Source organism: Callithrix jacchus, chromosome 4 (assembly GCF_049354715.1).
Source record: "Callithrix jacchus isolate 240 chromosome 4, calJac240_pri, whole genome shotgun sequence".
Taxonomy (NCBI): domain Eukaryota; kingdom Metazoa; phylum Chordata; class Mammalia; order Primates; family Cebidae; genus Callithrix; species Callithrix jacchus.
In genome coordinates, this window is record NC_133505.1 from 45,432,394 (window position 1) to 45,460,187 (window position 27,794).

Here is a 27,794-nt window from a genome sequence, read left to right on the forward strand (position 1 = left end):
TCATAATAGAGTTGCATGCAAGAGAAAGTCATAAGCTCCAGGGACACATGAGGATGACAGCATGGTTAGAGGCAGGACGGAAAATAATAACTTAAGACTGTAGATCTACAAAACAAAATGAAAACCAAAAAAAAAAAAAAAAAAAAAAAAAAAACTGCAGATCTGATGCTAACCTAGCCAGCCCCAAAAAGAGAGCATTTGCTAGCCCCCAGTGAGTTAAAGTCATATTTAAATATTTAATTTGTTAATAAATTCAGTTATATTAATACATTCACCAATGATGGACGTTGGTTACATGGGTGGATCTATTTGTCAACATTACACAGTTTGAAAAAAAAAAAGAACTATAAGAAATAACCAGGCTGGCCAGGCGCGGTGGCTCACGCCTGTGATTCCAGCACTTTGGGAGGCCAAGGTAGATGAATCGTTTGAGGCCAGGAGTTTAAGACCAGCCTGGCCAACATGGTGAAACCCTGTCTCTATTGAAAATACAAAAATTAGCCGGGTGTGGTGGCACATGCCTGCAGTTCCAGCTACCCTGGAGGCGTAGGCACAAGAATCACTGGAGCCTGGGAGGCGGAGGGTACAGTGAGCTGAAATTGTGCCACTGCATGACAGCCTGGGTGACAGAGTGAGACTCTGTTTCAAAAAAATAAAAATAAAAGGCCAAGCACAGTGGCTCACACCTGTAATCCCAGCACTTTGGAAGGCAGAGGCAGGTATGTCACCTGAGGTCAGGAGTTTGAAACCAGCCTGGGCAACATGGCTGGTTTAGTCTCTACTAAAAATACAAAATTAGCTGGGCGCAGTGGTGGGTGCCTGTAATCCCAGCTTCTCGGGAAGCTGAGGCAGGAGAATCGCTTGAACATGGGAGGCGGAGGTTGCATTGAGTGGACATTGCGCCATTGTACTCCAGCCTGGGCGACATAGCAAGACTCTGTCTCAAAAATAAATAAATAAATACAATAATAATAAAATAACCAGGCTGAATGCGGTGGCAGGTGCCTGTAATTCCAACATTTGGGAGGCCAGGAGTTCAACACCAGCCTGGGCAATAAAGCAAGCCCTTCCCACTGCATATAGAAGATAAGAAATAACCATCAAGTGGGCGAGGTGGTGGAGGTAGAGATGAAACAAGAATGTTGATGAATTTGGGGGATCAATACATGGGGATTCATTATACTGTTCTGTTGACTTTGAATTTGTTTGAAATTTTCCATAATAAAACTTTCTAAAAATTGTTGGCTGGGTTCAGTGGCTCAGACCTGTAATCCCAGCACTTTGGGAGGCCGAAGCAGGTGGATCATCTGAGGTCAGGAGTTCAAGACCAGCCTGGCTAACATGGTGAAACCCCATTTCTACTAAAAATACAAAAAATTAGTCATACGCAGTGGCACATGCGTATAATCCCAGCTACTTGGGAGGCTGAGACAGGAGAATTGCTTGAACCCAGGAGGCAGAGGTTGCAGTGAGCCCAGATTGCGCCATTGCACACCAGCCTGGGCAAGAAGAGTGAAACTCCATTTCAAAAATAAATAAATAATAAAAATAAAAATTGTCCGTAATGTGTGTGTTGTCCTCAAGCAAATCTCTTTCAGGCTATCAGGAAGTCAGCTGAGGCACTATCTAATCCAGTGTTCTGTGAGAGATGAGGAAATTGAGGTGCACCTCGACTTGTTCAAGGTGTTCTCAGATATCAAATGGTAGCGCTGACGCTGGACTCTCAGGAGGAGCACCACCACCCCTTGACCTTTCCACCCTCCCCTGCTCATAGGAAGCCAGCTCAGAGCTGGTCTTTGGCTGCAGATGGAATTTACCCCTAAGCTTGGGTTATCTTTCCAATTCCCAGGTCTTGATGTGCAGGGAAATTGAGCGGAATCAGAGGGTCTCATTGAGGGAAACCACTTTTCTCTTTATGGTTTAGGTGTGCAAAGACAATCCTGAGTTCAGAAAGTCCATGAGGGCCCCTAGCTCCCAATTCCAAAGGTGGGACAGGAAACTCACACAATTCAACAAAGATTTCCAGTAACAAGGAATTGAAACTGAAAGAAGAGTCCTAGCTCCTCGGCTAACATAGATGTTGCCTTAGTGCAGTCAATTCACCTCTTACCTTGTTTTTCTCACTTATAAGAAGGGAGTGAAGATTTCTGGTTCTATTTCTGTTATAGGGTTGACAGGAAGATCCCGAGAGGTGCTGAATGAAGTACTTTGAAAAGTAAAAAGAGGCTGGGTGCAGTGGCTCATGCTTATAATCCCAGCACTTTGGGAGGCTGAGGCAGGCGATCACCTGAGGTCGGGAGTTCCAGAACAACCTGGCCAACGTGATGAAACCCCATCTCTACTAAAAAATACAAAAATTAGCTGGGTGTGGTGGCACACACCTGTAATCCCAGCTACTCAGGAGGCTGAGACAGGAGAATCACTTGAACCTGGGAGGCTTGGGTTACAGTGAGCAGAGATTGCATCATTGCACTCCAGGCTGGGCAACAAGAACGAAACTCCATCTCAAAAAAAAAAAAGAAAGAAAGAAAGAAAAGTAAGTCGGCCGTGGTGGCTCACACCTGTAATCCCAGCACTTTGGGAGGCCAAGTCCAGCGGATCACAAGGTCAATAGATCGAGACCACCCTGGCCAACATGGTGAAACCCCGTCTCTACTAAAAATACAAAAATTAGCTTGGCATGGTGGTGCACGCCTGTAGTCCCAGCTACTCGGGAGGCTGAGGCAGGAGAATTGCTTGAACCTGAGAGGCAGAGGTTGCGGTGAGCCGAGATTGCACCACTGCACTCCAGCCTAGTGCCTGGCGACAGAGCAAGACTCTGTCTCAAAAAAGAAAGAAAAGTAAAAAAAGACAGAGGCAAATTATTGTTATCATTATTACTATTGTCTTTTATTTTTGAGATAAAGTCTCGCTCTGTCACCCAGGCTTTTGTGCAGTGGTGTGATCTCAGCCCACTGCAACCTCTGCCTCTCGGGTTCAAGCAATTCTCATACCTCAGCCTCCCGAGTAGCTGGGATTACAGGCATGCACCACTATGCCCAGCTAATCTTTGTATTTTTAGTAAAGGCAGGGTTTTGTCATGGTGGCCAGGCAAGTCTTGAACTTCTGACTTCAAGTGATCCATCCGCCTCAGCCTCCTAAAATGTTGGGATTATAGGCATGAGCCACTGTGCCCCGTCAGCCACTGCGCCTGGCCCTTACAAATCTGAGGTAGCATTATCACAAAGTGAGAGTGGGGAAGGGCAAGAAATGACAAGGAAGGAAATCAGGGAGCCTTCTGCATTATTTTTTGTTTGTTTGTTTAAGGCAGGGTCTCACTGTGGCATCCAGGCTAGAGTGCAGTGGCCACAATCTCAACTCACTGTAGCCTCAACCTCTGGGGTCAAGGAACATGCCATCACACCTGGCTAAGTTTTGTTTTTTCTGTTTTTTGTTTTTGAGATGGAGTTTCGCTCTTGTTGCCCAGGCTGGAGTGCAACGGCCCAATCTTGGCTCACCACCTCTGCCTCATGGGTTCAAGCGATTCTCCTGCCTCAGCCTCCCAAGGAGCTGGGATTACAGGCATGCACCATCACACCTGGCTAATTTTGTATTCTTAGTAGAGATAGGGTTTCTCCATGTTGGTCAGGCTGGTCTCGAACTCCAGACCTCAGGTGATCTGCCCACCTTGGCCTCCCAAAGTGCTAGGATTACAGTCATGAGCCACCACAACTGGCTTGTTTTGTATTTTTTGTAGAGCTGAGGTTTCACCTTGTTGCCCAGGTTGGTCTCGAACTCCTGAACTCAGGAAATCCTTCTGCCTTGGTCTCCCAACGTGCTAGTGCTGGGATTACAGGATGAGCCACTGTGCCTGGCCTGCAAGATTCTTGAGTACTCTCTTTTGGGTCGCATCTTAGAGGAAAATAGTCTTCAGGGAGGGGTAATCTAGCATTTACTGATGCCTTGCACTATGGCAAACATTGTGTTTTGTTCTCTCTCTAATAACTCATTTACTCCTCCAAATCACCTTGTGGGGAGGTACTGTTATTTTGCTCCTTTTGCAGACAAGGAAACAGAGGCACGGAGATGGTTTGGCAACTTGCCCAAGGTCACACGGCTAGTTAGGGCAGAGGTGGGACTCAAACCCAGGTCATCCTGGGAGTGAAGCACATGCTCTCACCCAAGGGCTCTCATCTGAGGGCCAAGGGGGCTGAGGAGGCAGCTGAGCCGCCAAGGAATGGCTGGCTGGCACCTGGGCATTCGATTCACAGTCAGAAGACATGGACTCGAGCGCCAGCTCAACTGCTTATTAGCCATGTGACCTGGACCAAGTCATGCCACCTCTTAGGACCTCAGTCTCTTCAGCTGCAAAACAGTGATAATAAAACTTGCTCCACCCACTTCATGGGGCGATGTGAGGATTCCATGAAATCAGTGATACTGCAAGTGCTTTGAAAACAACTGCAAAGGCCTGCAGAAATAGAGATCGCGCTAATTTCTTCAGAGAAGCGTTTCCTGGATGATCTCTTGGTGACGTTCCAGCTCATCTCCTCCACCTGTCCTCAACAGCCTGAGTGTTGGAAGTCGGAACCACGACCTTGTGGTTCACTTCCAGCACCGTTTTAGTGCAGAGGCAGAAGACAGCTGTCACAGACTGTACCCGCTCAGGAATTCTCCAAACAAACACGTTACAGCATTGGCTTAAGGTTCAATCCCACACCCGAATTTCAGCAAGGGCCCCTGTCTCCTGTTTGTCGTAAAACAAAGTCTTTCAGCTACTTGAGCAGGATTTAACTAGCGATCAGTCCTAGAGATAAGTGGATCACACTCAACAAGCTCACATGGGAATAATTTGTACACAATAGCAGTTTATAATTTATATCTCGGAATCCACAGTCAGGGAGTTATCTCTGCAGTTACTAGAGACACAGACTCCTCCCATATTACATGCCCCCCCACTCTGTCCAGCACGGAGCTGAGAAGCAGAATGAGTAATCAGCAGACTAAGCAGTGGGCATGAAATCACAGTTCAGTGTGTGAATCGCTCATTTTTACTATAAGGCTGTACAAATTGGAGGGTGGAAACTCTTTCCGTTTACCTGTTCTGTATACCACATCCCACCTCTCCCTTACCTGCCATATCTATAGCAGTAAGCACAGTGCCTCACACAACAGCTCAGAGAATGTTGCAAAATGAGTGGAATTAGGGAAAAGAGAATGCAGTGGTTTCACAAGTTTCCTGGAGGTCAAGGTGAACTCTGCTGTTTGGCTCCTTCATGGGGCCGGCTTGTTTGTGCCTCTTTCGTTGCGGCCTCTCACTTCTGGAAACTCATCGTCCAGTCCTCATGCAGCTTTCGACTCCATCAAAGCTCAAAGGGACCATGTTTCCAAACCCACATCAGGAAACAAAGCTTCATGGAACATTTGAAAAGAGGAATCTATATTCCAGAAAGATCCATGCCCTTTTATTTATATTTGGATTTATATTCTCCTCTTTCTGCATTTGGACAGATTTTTCTCAGTCCAGTTTGCCACTTTATAGCTTTCCTCACAATGATTTGGTTACTCCTAAATATATCTAGGGAGATCCCTTAGACTCCTCAGTTGACTTTCAAATCACCTAACCCCACGGCTTAATTGATTCTATTCTGAAGTTTGCTCAGTTCTCCACTTTCTTCTTCTAATGTCTTCCTGGAGGCCTCTACGCTATGCGTCTACTACCAGGAGCACAGGTGGGGCAGGTGGAATGCCTGCCCACAGGCAGAACCCTACTGTGCTGGGGTGCAAGAAGGGTCTTGGATTCTCATTCCAACTCTGCCTCTAATAATCATTGGTGCAGGTGGGGCGCGGTGGCTCATGCCTGTAATCCCAGCACTTTGAGAGGCTGAAGTGGGTGGATCACCTGATGTCAGGAGTTTGAGACCAGCCTGGTTAACATGGTGAAACCCCCATCTCTACTAAAAATACAAGAAAATTAGCTGGGCATAGTGGCAGGTGCCTGTAATCCCAATTACTTGGGAGGCTGAGGCAGGAGAATCACTTGAACTCGGGAGGCAGAGGTTGCAGTGAGCCCAGGTCATGCCATTGCACTCCAGCCTGGACAAGAGCGAAACTCGATCTCAAAAACAAAACAAAACAAATAATCACTGGTACACACATAATGATCATCGGTGTCCCCTTTGGTAAGTCAGTTCTCTGTGTGTCTCATCTGCAAAATGGAGAGGAAGGATAGACGGCACAGGCTCAAAGCCTTAATGATCTCTTGTAAGTGAAGCATTCAGTAAGTCCTGGAATGGGAGAATTTGCCCACAAACTCGGCTTTCCCTTCTGCAGTCTGAAGATAAATGGTCTCTGTTCCTATCTAAGGCAAACACCTTCACTGAGCTGCATGAGATCCATCCCCTCACTCCAGCCATTCTCCCTCTTCTCTCCTGAGTCACGTTTTTAATTCTTTACTGAATCATTTTCATCAGCACACAAATATGCTGTAATTTCACTCATCATTTTTTTAAAAAGTCGCTCTTGACCCTGTGTCTCAGTCTGCTTTGTGCTGCTATGACAGAATACCAGAGACTGGGTAATTGATAAAGGAAAAACATTCATTTGGTTCACAGTTCCAGTTGCTGGGAAGTCCAAGGTCAAGGGGCTGGCATCTGGTGAAGGACTTTTTGTCACCTCATAACATGGCATAAGGCATCACAGGGGCAATAGAGAGGGGAGTGAGGCAGGAGAAGAAAGGGAACCAAGCTCATCATTTAATGAGAAAACCACTCCCATAACAACGGCATTAATCCCACTGTGAGGACAGAGCCCTCATGGCCTAATCACCTCTTAAAGGTTCCACCTCAAAATACTGCTGCGGCTGGGCATGGTGGCTCATGCCTATAATCCCAGCACTTTGGGAGGCCGAGGTGGATGTATCACCTGAGGTCAGGAGTTCGAGACCAGCCTGGCCAACACAGTGAAACCTTGTCTCTACTAAAAATGCAAGAAAATTAGCTGGGTGTGGTGGTGCGTGCCTGTAATCCCAGTTGCCCAGGAGACTAAGGCAGGAGAATTGCTGGAACCTGGGAGTGGAGGCTGTGGTGAGCCAAGATTGAGCCACCGCACTCCAGCCTGGGTGACAGAGCAAGACTCTGTCTCAAAAAAAAAGTTAAAAAAAAAAAAAATAAGAAGATGCCAACAATAAAAAAAGAAAAAAGTACAAATAGGGCTGGACACAGTGGCTCATGCCTGTACTTCAGCACTCTGGAAGGCCAAGGTGACTTTGGGAGGCTGAGGCGGGCAGATCACAAGGTCAGGAGTTCAAGACCAGCCTGATCAATATTGTGAAATCCTGTCTTATAAATGAGTAAATAAATAAAGTAAAAAGAAAGTAACAATAATAATACAAATAGGCTGGGCATGGTGGCTCAAATCTGTAATCCCAGCACTTCCAGAGGCCAAGGTAGGCAGAGAGCTTGCATCCAGGAACTTAAAACTAGCCCAGGAAACATGGTAGGACCCCATCTCTATAAAAAAACAAGAATTAGCCAGGCATGGTGGCATGTGCCTGTGGTCCCAGCTACTCAGGAAGCTGAAGTAATGAGGATCACTTGAGCCCAGGGAGGTCAAGGCTGCCATGAGCCGTGATTTTGCCACTGCACTCCGACCTTGGTGACAAAGCAAGACCCTGTCTCAAAAAATAATAATAATACAAATAAAAACATATAATATAACAATTATTTGCAGAGTACTTATATTGTGTTAGGTATTAAATTAACAGAGAGAAGATTTGAAGTATATGGGAGGATGTGTAGATTATATGCAAATATTACACCATTTTATTTTATTTATTTTTCTTGAGATGGAATCTCACTCTTGTCGCCCAGGCTGGAGTGCGGTGGCACAATCTCCGCTTACTACAACCTCTGCCTCCTGGGTTCAAGAGATTCTCCTGCCTCAGCCTCCCAAGTAGCTGGGACTACATGTGCCCACCACTACATCCGGCTAATTTTTGTATTTCTTTAGTAGAGACAGGGTTTCAGCATGTTGGTCAGGCTGGTCTGGAACTCCTGAACTCAAATGATCCATCTGCCTTGACATCCCAAAGTGTTAGTGTGAGCCACTGGGCTGGGAACCTTGGCTTGCTCCTGTAATCACAGTGATTTGAGAGGTGGGAGGATCTTTGAGGTGGGAGGATTGCTTGAGCTCAGGAGTTCAAGAACAGCCTGGGCAACATGGCAAGACCCCCATCTCTTAAAAAAAATGGATTCTGGAATCTTCAGGGGACAATTGTACTTTCTCCCCATTCTGTTCTCTATATCTCTCTCTCTTTTTTTTTTCGAGATGGAGTCTTGCTCTTGTCACTCAGGCTGGAGTGCAATAGCACAATCTTGGCTCACCACAACCTCCGCCTCCCAGGTTCAAGCAATTCTCCTGCCTCAGCCTCCGGAGTAGCTGGGATTACAGACATGTACCACCATGCCTGGCTAACTTTTGTATTTTTAGTAAAGATGGGGTTTCCCCATGTTGGCCAGGCTGATCTGGAACTCCTGACGTCATGATTCGCCCGCCTCGGCCTCCCAAAGTATTGGGATTACAGGTGTGAACACTGTGCCTGGCCCCTTTCTGTTCTCCCTTGAACCCATTTGAGTCACTCCATGACTCCACCCAAGCTGCTCTTTGTTAAGATTGTCAGTCCCCTCCAGTGTGGTTAAATGTAAGGGTCATCACTTAATCTTTATCTTCCTTGACTGTTCAGCTGAGTATTTCTTCTTCCTTGAGAAATTTTTTTGCCCCTTGGCTTCCAAGACACTATACTCCCTTTTTTTTTTTTTTTTTGCAATTTTTAAAGTTAATTGATGTATTTGACGATCAGCAATTAGTTCTCATCCACATTGACTGTCTGTAGATTTTTGAAAGTGGTAACAGGTACATAGGCAACCAAAGCATAGAGCTTATTTGGTGAATCTTCATCCTCATTACGTTTTCTGGACAACCGCACATGGATTCGGTATGGGACATTCCTTATTCCTTTGGCCCAGACAGTTTTGTTGAGCCTGGTATCAATGTGCCCATCTGGAGTTCCCATCTCCTTCATAACAAACTTCCGAATCTCTTTGACTGCCCGAGGGGCATGCTTCTTGAAGCCCACTCCATGGATGTGCTTGTGAATACTGATGGTGTATTCTCGGGTCACCACCTCTTTGATGGCAGAACGGCCCTTTTTCTTCTCGCCACCCTTCTTTGCGGGAGCCATTCTGTCGGGTCCGAGGCGGAAAGCTATACTCTCTTGACTATTCCATCAAGGTCCCCTTTGCTAGGTTCTCCACATCTCCTTCATCTCTAAATGTTACAGAGAACCAGACATAGTGGCACTTGCCCACAGTCCCAGCCATTCAGAAGGCTGAGACAGGGAGGAGCCCAGGAGGTCAAGGCTGCAGTGACCTGTAATCACGCCTTTGCACTCCAGCCTGGGCAACAGCGCAAGACCCTGTCTCCAAAAACAAAACAAATGTTGGGGGGTCGCAGGGTTCAGTCCTTGGATCTGTTCCTTATCTCACGCTGTTGCAGATCTCATTTAGTCTCATAGCATTGAATGTCACCTGGCATAGCCCACATTCCCCTAGGAGCAGACCCTTAATATAACAGTTTGCATATAGGTAGCTTATGTGGGAATGAAATTCCAGAGAGCAGAAATGAGGGACAGGAGAAGTCAAACAGAAAAAAGAAGGAACATGGCTGGGCGTGGTGGCTCATACCTGTAATCCCAGCACTTTGGGAGGCCAAGGCGGGCGGATCACCTGAGGTCGAGACCAGCCTGACAAACATGGAGAAACCCCGTCTCTACTAAAAATAAAAAATTAGCCGGGCATGATGGCACATGCCTGTAATCCCAGCTACTTGGGAGGCTGAGGCAGGAGGATCACTTGAACCCAGGAGGCGGAGATTGTGGTAAGCCGAGATGGTGCCATTGCACTCCAGCTGGGCAACAAAAGCGAAACTTCATCTTTAAAAAAAAGGAACACAGTTCAAGAGAGCATTCTTGGGTTGACCACCACTATGGGAGACAGATGCCTGACCCGAAGGACCATCTAAGGAGATTCCGAACTGTCTCTCAAGGGATGGAAAGGGGAAGGCATTTGTCTCTCAGTTTTCATTCACTGTTGGAGGAGAAAGTAAGTATTTCAGGTACGGGAGCAGCATGAAGGAAGGGACAAAATCACTAACCCCTAAGCTGGGTGCAGTGGCTCACGCCTATAATCCCAGCACTTTGGGAGGCTGAGGCAGGTGGATCACCTGAGGTCAGGAGTTCGAGACCAGCCTGACCAACATGGTGAAACCCATCTCTACTAAAAATACAAAATTAGTCTGGCGTGGTGGTGCATGCCTGTAATCCCAGCTACTTGGGAGGCTGAGGCAGGAGAATCACTTGAATCCAGGAGGCAGAGTTTGCAGTGAGCCAAGATGGCGCCTTTGCACTCTAGCCTGGGCAACAAGAGTGAAACTCTGTCTCAAAAAAAAAAATCACTAACAGCTAACCTCTGCTCTTTTCTTCCTATCATCTCAGTAGAACGGCAAGGGAGGAGTAGGATGACTCTGGGCTTGACCAGGGGCCGAGTTCTACTCAGCCTTATTCTAGCTGTATGATTTAGGCAAGTTATTTGACCTTTCTACACCTTGGTGTCTTCATCTTAAAAAATAAGGAAGATGATACCTACCGTGATGAGTTATGAAGATGACATAAAATAACACAATAAAGTGCTTAGCAGAGGGCCAGAGACAGACAATGAGTAGTACAGTGGTTACTACTATGATTCTTTGACTATATCACAGGAAGCTGTGTGAGAAATACCTGCACCACCTGGGAGACAGCTGCAAATGCCAGAGAAGGTCATCCTGTGGAACAGTGAGATGCAGGAGCCAGATAGCAGAGAACACTGAATCCCAAGCTGAAATCTCGGCGCTGGAATGTGACTAAAGGATCTGGACCAGTGGACACATAGAACACTGAATGCCTGTGACAGGAGCAAACCCGAAGGCCTGAAGACCAGCGGGAAGGAACAGCCTGCTGTCACCTGGCCCTCCCCAGGTCCCTGCACATCTCCCCATCAATGCCCTTTCCGTGTCCTGTTGTAGCTACCTGTTTCAGACATCTCTACAGCCATTTCCCTGGAAAGCCCTTGAGGGCAGGGACAGGATGTAGTCAGCCTGATCCTCAAGCTTGGCACAGGCTTGGCACGTAGTAATGCTCCATGAATGTTTGCTGAAGTCTTAATATAGCTGAGCAACTCAATAACCTGAGAGACTGTCATGCAATAATTCAGATGTGAGGATGAAAACCTGGGTGAGGATGACGGCAGCGAAAATGTAGAACATCTGCAGGAAGAGGCACAAAACTGTTGCAATGAGAATTTTTACATGGAAAGTCAAGAAGATATGCGCCCCTTGGCTGGGTGCAGTGGCTCACATCTGTAATCCCAACACTTTGGGAGGCTGAGGCAGGTGGATCATTTAAGGTCAGGAGCTTGAGATCAGCCTAGCCAACATAGTGAAACCTCGTCTCTACTAAAAATACAAAAATTAGCCAGGTGTGGCTGCAGACATCTGTAATCCAGCTACTCGGGAGGCTGAGGCAGAATTGCTTGAACCTGGGAGTGAGCGGAGATCGCACCATTGCACTCCAGCCTGGGTAACAGAGCAAAACTCCATCTTGAAAAAAAAAAATAATAATAATAATACACACTTTGAGCCAGGTCAGGTGTGGTGGCTCATGCCCGTGATCCCAGCATTTTGGGAGCCCAGGGCAGGTGGATCACCTGAGGTCAGAATTTCAAGACCAGCCCAGTCAATATGGTGAAACCCCTTCTCCACTAAAACTACAAGAATTAGCCAGGTGTTGTGGTGCGCAACTGTAGTCCCAGCTACTTGGGAGGCTGAGGCAGGAGAATCGCTTGAACCTGGGAGGCAGAGGCTGCAGTAAGCCAAGATCAAGCCACTGCATTCCAACCTGGGTGACAGAGAGAGACTCTTGTCTGAAAAAAAGATAAAAAATAAAAGTTTTGAACCAAGCTTTACTGCCCAGTAGCTAGTTCAGCCTAGATATGTCATTTGCCCTCTCTGAAGCTCCGAGCCTTTTATAGTAAATGGGGATCATAAGGGGATAATAATGCCTGCTCTGCCTTCCAGGGTTGAAAAGATCAGCAAGGGCCGGGCGCGGTGGCTCACGCCTGTAATCCCAGCACTTTGGGAGGCCGAGGCGGGTGGATCACGAGGTCAAAAGATCGAGACCATCCTGGTCAACATGGTGAAACCCCATCTCTACTCAAAATACAAAATATTAGCTGGGCATGGTGGCGCGTGCCTGTAGTCCCAGCTACTCAGGAGGCTGAGGCAGGAGAATTGCCTGAACCCAGGAGGCAGAGGTTGCGATGAGCTGAGATCACGCCATTGCACTCCAGCCTGGGTAACAAGAGCAAAACTCCGTCTCAAAAAAAAAAAAAGAAAAGATCAGAAAGATTGTAAATGTTCAGATGCTCTGCAAACTATCAAGTGTTTTTAAAATGTAAGGCAACTTGCCGGGCGCAGTGGCTCACCCCTGTAACCCCAGCACTTCGGGAGTGAGGTGGGCAGATCACCTAAGGTCAGGAGTTTGAGACCAGCCTGACCAACTTGGAGAAATCCCATCTCTACTGAAAATACAAAATGCTGGACGCAGTGGCTCACGCCTGTAATCCCAGCACTTTGGGAGGCCGAGGCGGGTGGATCACGAGGTCAAGAGATCGAGACCATCCTGGTCAATATGGTGAAACCCCGTCTCTAATAAAAATACAAAAAAATTAGCTGGGCATGGTGGCGCCTGCCTGTAGTCCCAGCTACTCAGGAGGCTGAGGGAGAATTGCCTGAACCCAGGAGGCGAAGGTTGCAGTGAGCCGAGATGGCGCCATTGCACTCCAGCCTGGGTAGCAAGAGCGAAACTCCAACTCAAAAAAAAAAAAAAAGTGAAACTCCGCCTCAAAAAAACAAAACACTATCCAGAGCGGATGTGGTAGCTCACGCCTGTAATCCTAGCACTTTGGGAGGCTGAGGCAGGCAGATTGCCTGAACTCAGGAGTTTGAAACCACCCTGGGCAACATGGTGAAACACCATCTCTACTAAAAAATACAAAAAATTAACTGGGTTTGGCTGTGTCCCCCCACACACAAAAAAAAAGAAAAAAAAATTAACCAGGCATGGCAGCGTACACCTGTAGTTGCAGCTATTTGGGAGGCTGAGGCAGGAGAATGGCTTGAACTCAGGATGCAAAAGTTGCAGTGAGCAGAGATCTCGCCATTGCACTCCAGCCTGGGTGGCAGAGCGAGACTCTGCCTGCAGGGAAAAAAAAAAAGGAGAGAGAGAATTTTGACCAACAGGCTTGGAACATTATCACCCCATAAGATGGGCAAGGCCAGCCTGGCGCAGCGGCTCATGCCAGTAATCCCAGCACTTTGGGAGGATGAGGTAGGTGGATCACCTGAGATCAGGAGTTCGAGACCAGCTTGACTAACATGGTAAAACCCCATCTCTACTAAAAATACAAAAAATTAGCTGGGCATAGCGGTGAGCACCTGTAATCCCAGCTACTTGGGAGGCTGAGGCAGGAGAATCACTCGAACCTGGGAGGCAGAGGTTGCAGTGAGCCGAGATCATGCCATTACACTCCAGCCTGGGTGACAGAGCGAGACTCTGTTTCAAAAAAAAAAAAAAAGATGTGCAAGGCCAAAGCCCATCCCTGCTGTGAAGATGGCTGAGTCTGGCTGTAAAGCTTGATCGCCTTAAAGCTTCCAAGTCATCTGACCATTCCTTACAAGGAACCTGAGCTTCCCCAAACAATGTTCCTGTTATCACTTAGCACCAAGATTCAGGCCCATAGAATGTTAGAATACATTTTTCTTCCTTTGTAGAAAGAGGAAACAAAGATTTCAGGTTGACATTTTTTTTTCTACTCATAATCTAAACAATTGGCATTCTTTTTTTTTTTTATTAGACGGAGTTTCACCATTGTTGGTCAGGCTGGTCTTGAACGCCCAACCTCAGGTGATTCGCCTGCCTTGGCCTCCAAAGTGCTTGGATTACAGGCATGAGCCACCACGCCCAGCCTAACAATTGGCATTCTTATTTTATGTACTAATCAAAGAAAACCAGACAAAAATCAGACAAAATCAGGCGAGGGCCCAATTCTTGGACTCCGATAAATAAGTTAGCCAATGTGCTTCCTCTCTGGGCTAGGACCTAGTTCACGGTGACATGGCCAAACTTACCAAGAAAGTCGTGATCGTCGGTAAATACGGGACCCGCTCTGGGGCCTCCCTCTGGAAAACAGTGAAGAAAACTGAAATCAGCCAGCACCCGAAGTCCACTTGCTCTTTCTGTGGCAGAACCAAGATGAAGAGACGAGCTGTGGGGATCTGGCACTGTGGTTCCCGTATGAAGACAGTGGCTGGCAGTGCCTGGACGTACAATACCACTTCTGCTGTCGTGGTAACATGCACCATCAGAAGACTGAAGGAATTGAAAGACCAATAGTAGATGTCTCTTTGAGATATCACCGGCCTATAGTAAATGGGTTAATTTCTCTGACAAAAATAAATAAATAAATTAGCCAATGTGATAAATGCCACTTTTGACAGCCCTGTCCTGAGACAGTGCAGACAGCCAGCAAGGCTTTTTCCAACCATTTCTCATTTATCTTTGAATTTCTTTCTTTCTTTCTTTCTTTTTTTTTTTTTTTTTTTTTCCTTAAGACGGAGTCTTTTCCCCCTGTTAGATCTGGCAGAGAAAAAAAGAAAGATGGAGTCTTGCTCTGTCACCCAGGCTCAAGTGCAATGCTGTGATCTCGGCTCACTGCAACCTCTGCCTCCCAGGTTCAAGCGATTCTCCTGCTTCAGCTTCCCAAGTAGCTGGGATTACAGGCAACTGCCACCATGCCCGGCTAATTTTTGGTATTTTTAGTAGGGAAGGGTTTCACCATGTTGGCCAGGCTGGTCTCTAACTCCTGACCTCAAGTGATCCGCCCGCCTTAGCCTCCCAAAGTGCTGGGATTACAGGCCTGAGCCACCGTGCCTGGCCTATCTTTGAATTTTTAATCATCTCAGGTAATTGTATTCCATTGTTTCTTTTTTTTTTTGAGACAGAGTTTTGCTCTTGTTACCCAGGCTGGAGTGCAATGGTGCGATCTCAACTCACCGCAACCTCTGCCTCCTGGGTTCAGGCAATTCTCCTGCCTCAGCCTCCTGAGTAGCTGGGATTACAGGCACATGCCACCATGCCCAGCTAATTTTTTGTATTTTTAGTAGAGACAGGGTTTTACCATGTTGACAAGGTCTCGATCTCTTGACCTTGTGATCCACCCGCCTCAGCCTCCCAAAGTTCTGGGATTACAGGCGTGAGCCACCGCACCAGGCTATATTCCATTGTTTCTCTTAACAATGTTTGTCAATCTTGTCCTGCCAACTGGTAAGTTTCCTGAGGGCAGCAAAGGACCACTGCTGACCTGTGGAAAGGACCAAAGGCCTGCTGTGAACTTAAACCTGGACAGGAGAGAACATTCAGGCAAGGAGTATTTCACTGAGGTTTTGATACAGAAAAAAATAAGAGGCCAGTTGAATGTGGACCCATAAGGGAATGGTTAACTGAATTATGGTACATACACTCAACACAATGCTATGCAGCTATGGTCCACACAGATTACACGTGGTAATGTGGAAAATACCAATGATATATATCCCGTGACAGTCAGAGTCCCTGCAGGAAACAGATGGCACACTCAAAATTGGGGAAATTGAGAAGGGTCTAATAAAGGGGCTATTTACAAAGGTGTGGGTGGCTCTGGAAAAGCGATAGAGCAGATGGGCACTGTTTCCGTGGCTAGGCCAGGTGTCGAGGGAGAAGCGGGGCCTGCTGGAACATAAGGGGAGAACTACCTGGAGATGGTCCAGACAGGAACTGCAGGCTTTGATGGAGGGACACTGTTAGTCTTCGGTGATCTGGAAAGGAGGAAAAAGGGGAAGGAATATTCCTCAAACCCAACCAGAAGCCAGCAGGGGAGCAGCACACAGCAGCCTCCTGGAGCACCAAGGTGGAGGAAGGGGAAGGGGAGGGGGAGAGAGAGGGACTTTGGCATGATCTAAAGGAGGCTGGAAAGCCTCCAAAGCAGCCTCAGAAGTGAGTTCTGTCTGACCTCCTACCCTCCTGTTTCTTGCTCCTCTTTCTTCCCCCTAAAGTCCTAGAAAAAAAAAGTCCTCTTCCCCAAGGTGGGTTATAGAAACTAGAATCCCAAGGCCAGGCCCGGTGGCTCATGACAATCCCAGCACTTTGGGAGGCCAAGCGGGGAGGATTGATTGAGGTCAGGAGTTCGAGACCAGCCTGGCCAACATAGTAAAACCCCATCTCTACTAAAAATACAAAAATTAGTCAGGTGTGGTGGGGGGCACCTAAAATCCCAGCTACTTGGGAGCCTGAGGCCGGAAAATCACTTGAACCCAGGAGACAGAGCTCGTAGTGAGCAGAGCGAGCCAGTGCACTCCAGTCTAAGCAACAGAGTGAGACTTTAAGAAAGAGAAGAGAAGAGGGGAGGGGAGGGGAGGGGAGGGGAGGGGAGGGGAGGGGAGGGGAGGGGAGAGAAGAATCCCTCTCCCCCGAAGCAAGCCTTAAAACCTAAAATGGTCACTCTCTTTCTTCTCTCCCCTGCTTTGTTTTTTCTTGATACAGGCTCTCTCCGTTGCCCAGGCTGGAGTGCAATGGTGCCAACTCGGCTCACTGCAACCCCTGCCTCCTGGGTCAAGCAATTCTCCTGCGTCAATCTCTTGAGTAGCTGGGATTACAGGCATGTACCATCACAACCGACTAATTTTATATATTTTTAGTAGAGATGGGGTTTAACCATGTTGGCCAGACTAGTCTCAAACTCCTGACCACAAGTGATCAGCCCGCCCTGGCCTCCCGAAGTGCTGGGATTACAGGTGTGAGCCACTGCTCCCAGCCTCCACTCTCCCTTGAAGACCCTCATTCCATAAGGTCCTGCCCCAGACCCTGGAGGAAGGTATGCTGCGCAGGGAGACCAAGGTGAATCTGAACAGAGGCCTTGCTGGGCCTCCCTCTCAGTCTGTCACCTCTAAACCATGCCCTTTTGTCCAATCTGATTTCTACACAGCTGTCCCTTCTCCACCCAACCTAAGCATAAAATCAGACCATTTTCACCGGGTCTTTGGGCCTTCATTTCCGAAGGCTCCTACATCAAGCAAAACGTGGATTAAATTAATTTGTTGGGCCGAGTGCAGTGGCTCACGCCTGTAATTCCAGGACTTTGGGAGGCCAAGGCGGGAGGATCCCTTGAGCCCAGGCATTCGAAACTGGCCGGGGCAAAATGGAGAAACCCTGTCTCCATAAAAAATTCAAAAATTAGTCAGCCATGGTGTCACATGCGTGCCTGTAGTCCCAGCTACTAGGCAGGCTGAGGCAGGAAGATCCCTTCAGCCCAGAAAATCGAGGCAGCAGTGAGCTGTGATGGTGCCACTGTACTCTACCCTGGGACAGGGCAAGACTCTAGAAAAAAATATATAAATAAATAATAAGTTTGTTGCCAGGCCCAGCTCCCCAGGAGGCTGGGGCAGGAAGATCACTTGATCCAAAGAGCTTGAGACTGTACAGAACTGTCACTGAGCCTGTGAATAGCCATTGTACCCTAGCCTGGGCAACATAGCAAGACCCCTGTCTCTATAAAGAAAGAAAGAAAGAAAGAAATGTGTTATGCTTTTTACTTGTTAACCTGTCTTTTGTTGTAAGAGTGGGGCTCTGACCCTTAGGATGGGTGAGAAGAGGGATCTAGCACCGTAGATTTACTGGAAAAAACAAAAGCATGGAACAAAATTGCATGTGTGCAACAGAGATGTTAAAATAGAGACATTTAAGAAATAGATGGAAAGGAATCCGCCCATCCTAAGGCTACCACTATTGGAAGAAGGTACTGGGGAGTGGGCTAAGGATTTTGGTGAGATGGCAAGCTCTTGACTTTCAATGATTGGTAATATGGTTGTGCTGCTTTTGTAATAAAACAGTGAGGCAAGTTGGGGGAAAGTGAATGAATGGGGGAGGAGGTGAAGCAGCATAAGGCTTCTCCTCCCCTTACTCCAAGGCAGCCCCTTGAGGCACCTTCCGGTGTCCTTCCAACCCCTTCATTTTACAAAAGGGAGAAAGGACTTGTTCAAAGTGTAAAGCAGGTTAGCAGCAAGCTGGGAGGAAATCCGGATCTCCCCCTCCCCCACAGATTTCCAAACTGTCCTGGCCTTCCCGTCCATCTCCACACCACCCCAGCCTCCCTTCCCCCGCCACTAGACCCCTTCCCTTTCTCTCTTTGGCGGCAAATCCAAGAGTTCCCCTGATCTGAAGCAGCTAAATAGTCTCACACCCTTAATCTCACTGTCTGAATGATAAATCCTGCCAGGCAGCCCATTCCATTCAAGCCCTTCACACCCTCCTCTGAGTAGCTGGGTGGTCTCTTCCGCCCAAGTGGGGGCTGCCGGCCCTTCTTTCCACTTAGCATTCCCCCAGGAGTCCAGGACTTCCCGGGAGCCAGGCATTCGCCTCCAAAACAATATCCAGATAAGACACGGCCCTCCCAGCCCCCCTTCAGGGCCAGACCATAAAATAAAGCCGCGTGGGCTTTGCACCCCTGGACAGAATCTTTTGTCTGGGTTGGAAACAGCCTGAAAAGATGAAAGGGGCTCCCACTCTGACCCCTTCACCTCTTGTTATCTTGGGCTCACTCCCCTTCGACTCTCTGAAGCAGACAGCGGTGTTTTCCCACGGTCACCGGGGTTAACGACGTCTTAGCAGCTAACAGGGAGAGGAATGTAAGGAATGTACCTGCCTAAGGGGCGATTATTTTCATCAAGGACAGGCTGAAATGGATAATGAGGTCAAAAACAAACGCCATCTCTTTCTCAAAGGACTCTCTAAAGAGAGGCTATTAGATATAGTTCACTAGTTGGGGGTGGGGGCTAGAGAGCTACTTTTTAGACCGTTGCCTGAAGAGAGATGGAGGCATTTTGCCAAGTTTAGATTCCTCTCCAAGTCAGTAGGGGGCTAAGTTTAGGCTCCAATTCAAGCTTCCAGATAGCTGAGTTTCATTCAGGTACAGGCAACAAGTGGTATTCTGGGCTCAAAATATTTGCAAGAGAATGTTTTATAACTGTACAAGTGAGATCTATAGTCAAACAAACAAACTAATATCCACAAATTAAATTTGGAAAACTGATGAACCAGAATCTATATACAAAAAGATATTTGTGGGTTCAATTCAGTATAACTACGTCAATTTTATTAAAATCAAACATAGCTTAATAGTTAAAGTCCTTATATATTTTCTCTCTAAAAGACTTAAGAATAAGCCAGACTCGATGGCTCATGCCTGTAATCCCAGCACTTTGGGAGACCAAGGCGGGCGGATCATGAGATCGAGACCATCCTAGCAAATGTGGTGAAACCCCACCTCTACTAAAATACAAAAAATTAGATGGGCGTGGTGGCACGCGCCTGTAGTCTCAGACACTCGGGAGGCTGAGGCAGGGCAATCTTTTGAACCTGGGAGGCAGAGGCTGCAGTGAGCCGAGATGGCGCCACTGCACTCCAGCCTGGACGACAGAGCAAGACTCCGTCTCAAAAAAGAAAAAAAAACTTAAGAATAATTTCACTTTAAAAAGTTATTTCTCACATATTAGCATATGTATATAAAATGTCCCAGGGCCAGGGCTGGCCACAGTGGCTCATGCCTATGATCCCAGTGCTTTGGGAGGCTGAGGGGGTTGGATTGCCTGAGGCCAGGAGTTTGAGACCAGCCTGGGCAACATACTGAAACCTTGTCTCTAAAAGACAAAACAAACAAAACAAAATAGATCAAATTAAGTATCCCCTTTTTACTCCATTGCCATTACTGTCATTTAGGCTCTAACTCTCCACTCTTCACCAGAGAATTTTAACATAACTTACAAACTGGAACCCCACTTGTAAACCTTTCACTTCAAAACATCCTGCATCCTATACAGTTCACCATCTTCAAATGTATCTGTGCTGTGTTCAAAAGCTTCATTGCTCACCAAGGCTGAATGTGATAAGGTGTATGCTAGTTCAGTGTCTAGGCAGAAAAGACATTCTTTTCCCCTCCTTTTTTCTTTTCTTTTTCTTCTTCTTTTTTTTTTTTTTTTTTTTGGACAGAGTTTTGCTCTTCTTGCCCAGGCTGAAGTACAATGGCACGATCTCGGCTCACTGCAACCTCCGCCCCCTGGGTTCAAGCAATTTTCCTGCCTCAGCCTCCCAAGTAGCTAGTATTTTTTTTTTTTTTTTTTTTTGAGGTGGAGTTTTGCTCTTGTTGCCCAGACTGGAGTGCAATGGTGTAATCTCAGCTCGCCGCAACCTCCACCTCCTGGGTTCAAGTGATTCTCCTGTCTCAGCCTCCCGAGTAGCTGGAATTACAGGCATGCACCACCATGCCCAGCTAATTTTGTATTTTTAGTAGAGATGGGTTACTCATGTTGGTCAGGCTGGTTTTGAACTCCTGACCTCAGGTGATCCGCCCACGTCAGCCTCCCAAAGTGCTGGAATTACAGGCGTGAGCCACCATGCCTGGCCCTGATCTAGTATCTTACCTTCTCTCTAAGATGCAATTTCCTCAACTGTAGAACAGTGTTTCTAATTCCTATATTTGGCCGAGCGCAGTGACTCACTCCTGTAATCCCAGTACTTTGGGAGGTCGAGGTGGGCAAGTTCAAGACCAGCCTGAGCAACACGTAGAAACCCTGTCTCTACTAAAAATACAAAATTACCCAGGCATGTTGGAGGGCACCTGTAATCCCAGCTACTCAGGAGGCTGAGGCAGGAGAATCGCTTGAACTCAGGAGGTGGTGGTTGCAGTGAGCTGAGATCCCGCCATTGCACTCCAGCCTGGGCAACAAGAGTGAAACTCCGTCTCAAAAAATAATAGTAACAATAATAATTCTTATATTTTAGGATTGTTGTATTTTAAAAAGGAGATGTGAGGGCTGGATGTGGTGGCTCACGCCTGTAATCCCAGCAGCTTGAGATGCCACGGTTGCTCCTGGTTTGAGCCCAGGACTTCAAAACCTGCCTGGGCAACATAGTGAGACTCTATCTCTACAAAAATAAAAGTAAAAATAAGGCCAGGCACAGTGGTCCATATCTGTAATCTTAGCACTTTGGGAGGCCTAGATGAGGAGTGGTTTGAGCCCAGGAGTTTGAGACCAGCCTGGGCAATATACTAAGACCCTATCTCTACAAAAAAATTATAAAAAATAAAAGGAGATGTGAGTAAAGCACTTTGCAGAGTGTCCGGCACAGAATCAGTTCTATAAACGTAAGCCTTGATGATAATGATGATATAGACTGATACCTGCAAACGTTCTTTGCATAAAAAGACAAGCCGGCTCTCTGTAGAACATGCTGGACTCCAAGTTCCCTGATCAGGCTGTGGTCACGCAGTCCTTTGTACCTTTGCTCTAGCTCCTGTCTGGGTTTGGAATGTACTATCTCCTCCTTCTCTTATCTCCATACTCAGCTTAAAGGATACCTTCCCAGGGAGGCCTTCCCAGACCAGCCCCTCACCCCTGACCTAGCAAAACTAATTCCTCCTTCCACCACGGGCTCATAGCTCTAAGATAGCATGTCTCACGTTGTATAATAATAGTTTGCTTATATGTTGGTCTCCCGAGATAGCATATTAACATAGTTTCTCCAACACAGTCTCGGGTATAACCTGCCTATATGGGAAGTGCCCAGTAGGAGTATGCGGAAGGAATGAACAAAGAATGAACACAGGAATGGCTTGTCCCGGGGGGTACCTGCATGGCCTCTCCACCCTCAGACCTCTGATGGCACCTCTTTGAGAACTGCCTTTCCTAGCAGATCCCTGGAATCTATAAAGACAGGGTATGATCGCATTTTCAGCTACTGTCTCCACACCACTTTGTGTGACTTTCTGACCACCTGGAGGTGCTACAAGAGCCTGACTCAGGGTAGCTGAAAGATACCCTAGTGCCAAAACTACAGGATATAGAATACAGTTGCAGGATAGTGTTCACACTGCTGCTCTAGGAAGTGTCTGCAAACCGATCTGCTTAGTGCAGTGTGTCAATGTTAACAACGTGCTGGGCTTGTGTCGTCTTTAGCTACTCAGAAACTCAGCAGAACAAAATGATACCTGATCACTTTAAATTTGCAACCAGGTAGTCATGAAAAACACAAAGGATCCCCCTTTTCTCCCTATGCGAACCCCAATCCTGAGTATTCATAAGGGGTCAAATTCAAGGGTACAGTCTCTGGCCTCAAATAAGGACAAATATATTGGGCCTGGCTGGGCACAGTGGCTCACACCTGTAATCCCAGCACTTTGGGAGGCTGAGGCAGGTGAATCAAGAGGTCAGGAGATGGAGATCATCCGGGCCAACATGGTGAAACCCCGTCACACAGTCTCATTAGCACCTACTACATCCAACTCAACTAACAGACCACTGCCAGAGCTTCAGGGCTGCCAGAGAGGTCATGCAGGGTGGTGGTTAAGAACTAGAGCTAGGCCAGGTGTGGTGGCTTATCCCTGTAATCCCAGCACTTTGGGAGGCCAAGGTGGATAGATCACCTGAGGTCAGAAATTCAAGATCAGCCTGGCCAACATGGTGAAACCCTGTTTCTGTAGTCTCAGCTACTCTGGAGGCTGAGGCAGGAGGATTGCTTGAGTCCAGAAGGTTGAGACTGCAGTGAGCTGAGATCTTGCACTCCCTTGCACTCCAGCCTGCAGTGAGCTGAGATCTTGCACTCCAACAGAATAAGACTCTGTGTCAAAAAAAAAAAAAAAAAAAGAAAGAACTAATGCTCAGAACTAGCACTCAGCACCAGGCGTGATGATATCATGAGGAGGCTGAGGAAGGAAGATCGCTTGAGTTCAGGAGTTCGATTCCAGCCCGAGCAAAATAGCAAGACCCTCATCTTAAAATAATGATAAATAAATAAATAAAATAGTTCTTAGTCTCCAGCCAAATTTGGGTTACTTAGGCCAGGCACGGTGGCTCATGCCTGCAATCCCAGCACTTTCCGAGGCTGAGGTTGACAGATCATGAAGTCAAGAGATCAAGACCATCCTGGCCAACATGGTGAAACCCCATCTCTACTAAAAATACAAAAAATAGTCCAGGGGGCAGTGGCTCATGCCTGTAATCCCAGCACTTTGGGAGGCTGAGGTGAGCTGATCACATGAGGTCAGGAGTTCAAGACCAGCCTGACTAATATAGAGAAACCCTGTCTCTACTAAAAATACAAAATTAGCTGGTCACAGCAGCACATTCCTGTAATCCAAGGTACTCAGGATGCTGAGGCAGGAGAATCGCTTGAACCCGGAAGGCAGAGGTTGTGGTGAGCTGAGATCGTGCCACTGCACTCCAGCCTGGGAGACAAGAGCGAAACTCTGTCCTAAAAAAAAAGGCCAGATGTCTGTAAAAAAAAGACGGATGGATCACGTCTGTAATCCCAGCACTTCGGGAGGCTGACGTAAGTGAATCACCTGAGGTTGGGAGCTCAAGACCAGCCTGACCAACATGGAGAAACGAAAGAAGAAAGAAAAGAAAAGAAAAGAAAAGAAAAGAAAAGAAAAGAAAAGAAAAGAAAAGAAAAGAAAAGAAAAGAAAAGAAAAGAAAAGGAAAGGAAAGGAAAGGAAAGAAAAGAAAAGGAAGGAAGGAAGGAAGGAAGGAAAGAAGGAAGAAAGAAAGAAAGAAAGAAAGGAGGGAGGGAGGGAAAGGACAGGAAAGGAAAGGAAAGGAAAGGAAAGGAAAGGAAAGGAAAGGAAAGGAAAGGAAAGGAAAGGAAAGGAAAGGAAAGGAGAGGAGGAAAGAAAGGAAGAAGGGAGGGCGGGAGGGAGGAAAGAAAGAAAGAAAGATCCTGGAATTACTTGTTCATCAAACAGTCCCCACCTTCTTTACCACATATGCTGCCTTCTTCAGGGCTCTGCTCCCGTGGATCCTCTAGGATACCCCAGGGAGTCTGCTGAGAGAGTCACTCAATTATATATAGATATAAGTTTTGTAGTTTTGGTCTTGTTGTCCAGGTTGGAGTGCAATTATGTGATCTCAGCTCACTGAAACCTCTGCCTCCAGGGTTCAAGCAATTATCCTACCTCAGCCTCCTGAGTAGCTGGGATTACAGGTGCCCACCCCCACACTCAGCTAATTTTTTGTATTTTTAGTAGAGATGGGATTTCACCATGTTGGCCAGGCTGGTCTTGAACTCCTGACCTCAGATGATCGGTCCACCTCAGCTTCTCAAAGTGCTGGGATTACAGGCATGAGCCACTGTGCCCAGCTCAATTATGGTTCTATATTTTGAGATCTGGAGAGAAATCTTAGGCATCATCAAATCCCGCCATATCACTTTACCAATGAAGGAACAAAGCTGAGAGAGAAAAGCTAACCTGCCCAAGCGAATCAGTTCTAGTCCTGCCTCTGTCACTAACTTGTGGTGAGACCTTGGGCAAGTCACTTCTCCCTGAGCAGGAAGTTTCCTCCTCTGTAAAATGAGGGGCTTGGAGTATTTAGAGATCTAAGTTCCCTTTCAACTCTGTCCTTTGCTGTAATAAAATAATACTTCCTTCTGCCACTGTCAAGTTTAGGGAGAATAGTGTGTGTGTGTGTGTGTGTGTGTGTGCAAGCGTGTGTATGATGGAGTCTTGCTCTGTCACTGGGCTGGAGTGCAGTGGCATGATCTCGGCTCATTGCCGCCACCACCTTAGAGAGAATATTTCCTCTCTTCCCTCCGCCTGCCCCACATACAAAAGTCAAGACAACATGTTTGGATAACTTTTGAGCTCACTTAATTTTAAACTGAGTGCTGATTTTCAGCAGGGGTAAAGACAAGAAGGGGGAGAGGGGCCAGGCCAAGGAAACTGCTGGAGGAAGCTGGTGACTCCCAGGCGCCAGCTGATGGGACCAGCCCTCCCATGATCCCATGCCTGCAGGGCTTCTAAGAGCTGGCAGCGCCACAGGGATAAATAAGGCCAATGACCGCACCTTACATGGCCATCCCAGCGGGCGCCCGGAATCCCAGGGATTACGCAGACTTCTGGAGGACTTGGAGCAAGTGCACATCACCTGCTGCCACAAGTGTGCCCGGGTCTCTGCAGCCTCTGTCTTGTGACTGAGGAATTTTTAAATGGAAGCTCTGAGCTCACACAGAAGAAAATGTCTCCCTGATGTCACACAGTTGCTGCCAATTCATCAGCTCCAGCTAAAGGTCAGCAAGGGGGAAGCCACTGCCTGAGGGTCCGGCTGCCCCTCCCTGAGATGGGGCTTCCCTCCCGCAGGCTTGCTGCCAGCCGTCCAGGCCAGCCACAGAAGCTGAGGGCTGCTTGCTTTTCCAGGGCACACACCGAGCAGTCCAAACACCACTTGGCTGCTTCTGCCTTTCTCTATGCAGATATTAACCGATTCAACCTCCCAGTCCTATCCCGCCCAGCTCTCCCTTCTGTAGACAGTCAGGGCAAACCCTGGAGTCTCGACAGAACGTGTCCTGAGGGTCCTTCCCTGGGATCACTTCAGGAGTAACACTAAATCCTACGGTGGTTGTCTTGGGTTTTTAATGGCTAAATGCAGTGGTCAAAAGCTGGGAATCCCACTGTCTGGGGTCACAGCCTGGTCCTGCCACTTCCTAGTAGTGTGATATTTGTAAGTTACTTAGCCTCTCTGAGCCTGCTTCCTGACCTGAAAAATGAGGATAATAAGAATATTTATTTCACATAGTGTGGTCCTGGAGACCCACTGTGAAGCACTGGTACAGAGCCTGGTAAGTAGTAAGTGCTCAATAAATGTTAGCTTGGAATCAACACAGCTACTGCTGGGCAAGTCACTTAATCCCTGGGTCTTGATTTCTTCATCTGTCCAACGGGGATAGGCATATGTAACAGACAGTCACTGAGAAGATTCAATGAGAAGGAACACAAAGCCATTAATACAGCACCTAGCAGTGGAAAAATACATGGTGACTGCTGGGACTATTACCTCCATCGTTCAAAACTTGATGTGTAGGAAAGGCCCAACACGCAGAGTATAAATCACCATCAAGCAGCCAGCCAAGGTGGCTTACGCCTGTAATCCCAGCACTTTGGGAGGCAGAGGCAGGTGGATCACCTGAGGTCAGGAGTTAGAGAACAGCCTGGCCAACATAGTGAAACCCCGTCTCTACAAAAATACAAAAAAAAATTAGCCGGGCATGATGGCAGGTGCCTGTAATCCCAGCTACTAGGGAGGCTGAGGCAGGAGAATCACTTGAATCCAAGAGGGGGAGGTTGCAGTGAGCTGAGATCAGGCCTTTGCACTTCAGCCTGGGCAACCAGTGAAACTCCATCTCAAGGAAAAAAAGAAATGGCTCTGCGAGGTGGCTCATGCCTGTAATCCCAGAACTTTGGGAGGCCGAGCAGGGCAGATCACGAGGTCAGGAGTTCGAGACCAGCCTGGCCAACATGGTGAAACCCATCTCTACTAAAAATGCAAAAATTAGCCAAGCATGGTGGCGGGTGCCTGTAATCCCAGCTACTCTGGAGGCTAAGGCAGCGAACTGCTTAAACCCAGGAGGTGGAAGTTGCAGCGAGCCAAGATTATCCCACTGCACTCTAGCCTGAGTGACAGAGCAAGACTCTGTCTAAAAAAAAAAAAAAAAAAATTACAATATACCTGTAATCTCAGCTACTTGGGAAGCTGAGGCAGAAGAATCACTTGAACCCAGCAGGTAGAGGTTGCAGTGAGCCAAGATCGCACCATTGTACTCTGGCCTGGGCAACAGAGCAAGACTCTGTATCAAATAACAAAAAAAAAGCATGGTCAAACATGAACATGAAAACATTCTTTTTTAAGATGGGGTTTCACCATGATGGCCAGGCTGCTTTTGAACTCCTGACCTCAGGTGATCCACCCACCTCCGCCTCCCAAAGTGCTATGATTACAGGCATGAGCCACCGCACCTGGCAAAAACATTTTTTTCAATTACTTTTAGAGTTTTTCTCTCTTTGGGGGACTCTTTCCTATTCTGGCCTAAATTGCTAGGAAGATAAGAGAGGTGAAAAGAAAAAGGTATATGGAGGCCAGGCGTAGTGGTTCACGCCGGTAATCCCAGCACTTTGGGAAACGAAGGCAGGCAGATCACTAGAGTTCAGGAGTTTGAGACCAGCCTGGCCAATATGGCGAAACTCCATTTCTACAAAAATGGAAAGATTAGCTGGGCATTGTGTGACACACCTGTAGTCCCAGCTACTGAAGCTGAGCAGAGAACGTGGCTTGACCCTGGGAGGTTGAGGCTGAGATTGTGCCACTGTACTCCAGCCTGGATAACAGAGCCATATCCTATCTCCAAAAAAACCAAAACCCACGTTTTTGGTTTATTTTTATTTTTTTGAGACAGGGCCTCACTCTGTCACCCAGGGTGGAGTGCAGTGGAAGGATTCCAGCTCACTTCAGCCTCAACCCAGGCTCAAGCAGTAGTCCTGTGTTGGCCTCACAAAGTGCTGGGATTACAGGCGTGAGCCATGGTGCCCAGACAAGCATTAATATTTTAATGACAAGATGTAGAGGTTTAATATAAATTACCACCTTCTGTAAACATTTGTTGAGCCTATTCCCGATTGCCAGGCTCTTCCACTGCCTCACAAGTACCTGGTTGTGTCCCTGAGGCATCAGCTTCCCAGATGCTTCATACGGTGTGTGACTCTCCTCACCCCATTCCTCTCAAATCCAGGAAGTGACCAAGCGT

The 27,794-nt window shown here is 47.3% G+C and overlaps 2 pseudogenes; one reads left to right on the forward strand and one right to left on the reverse strand.

Moving 5' to 3' along the window:
• Nucleotides 1-4,834: 4,834 nt before the first annotated feature.
• LOC100390962 (large ribosomal subunit protein eL31 pseudogene) lies at nucleotides 4,835-9,244 on the reverse strand (annotated as a pseudogene).
• A 5,004-nt stretch (nucleotides 9,245-14,248) lies between these two features.
• Nucleotides 14,249-14,527, forward strand: LOC100386272 (ribosomal protein L37a pseudogene; annotated as a pseudogene).
• Nucleotides 14,528-27,794: the final 13,267 nt, after the last annotated feature.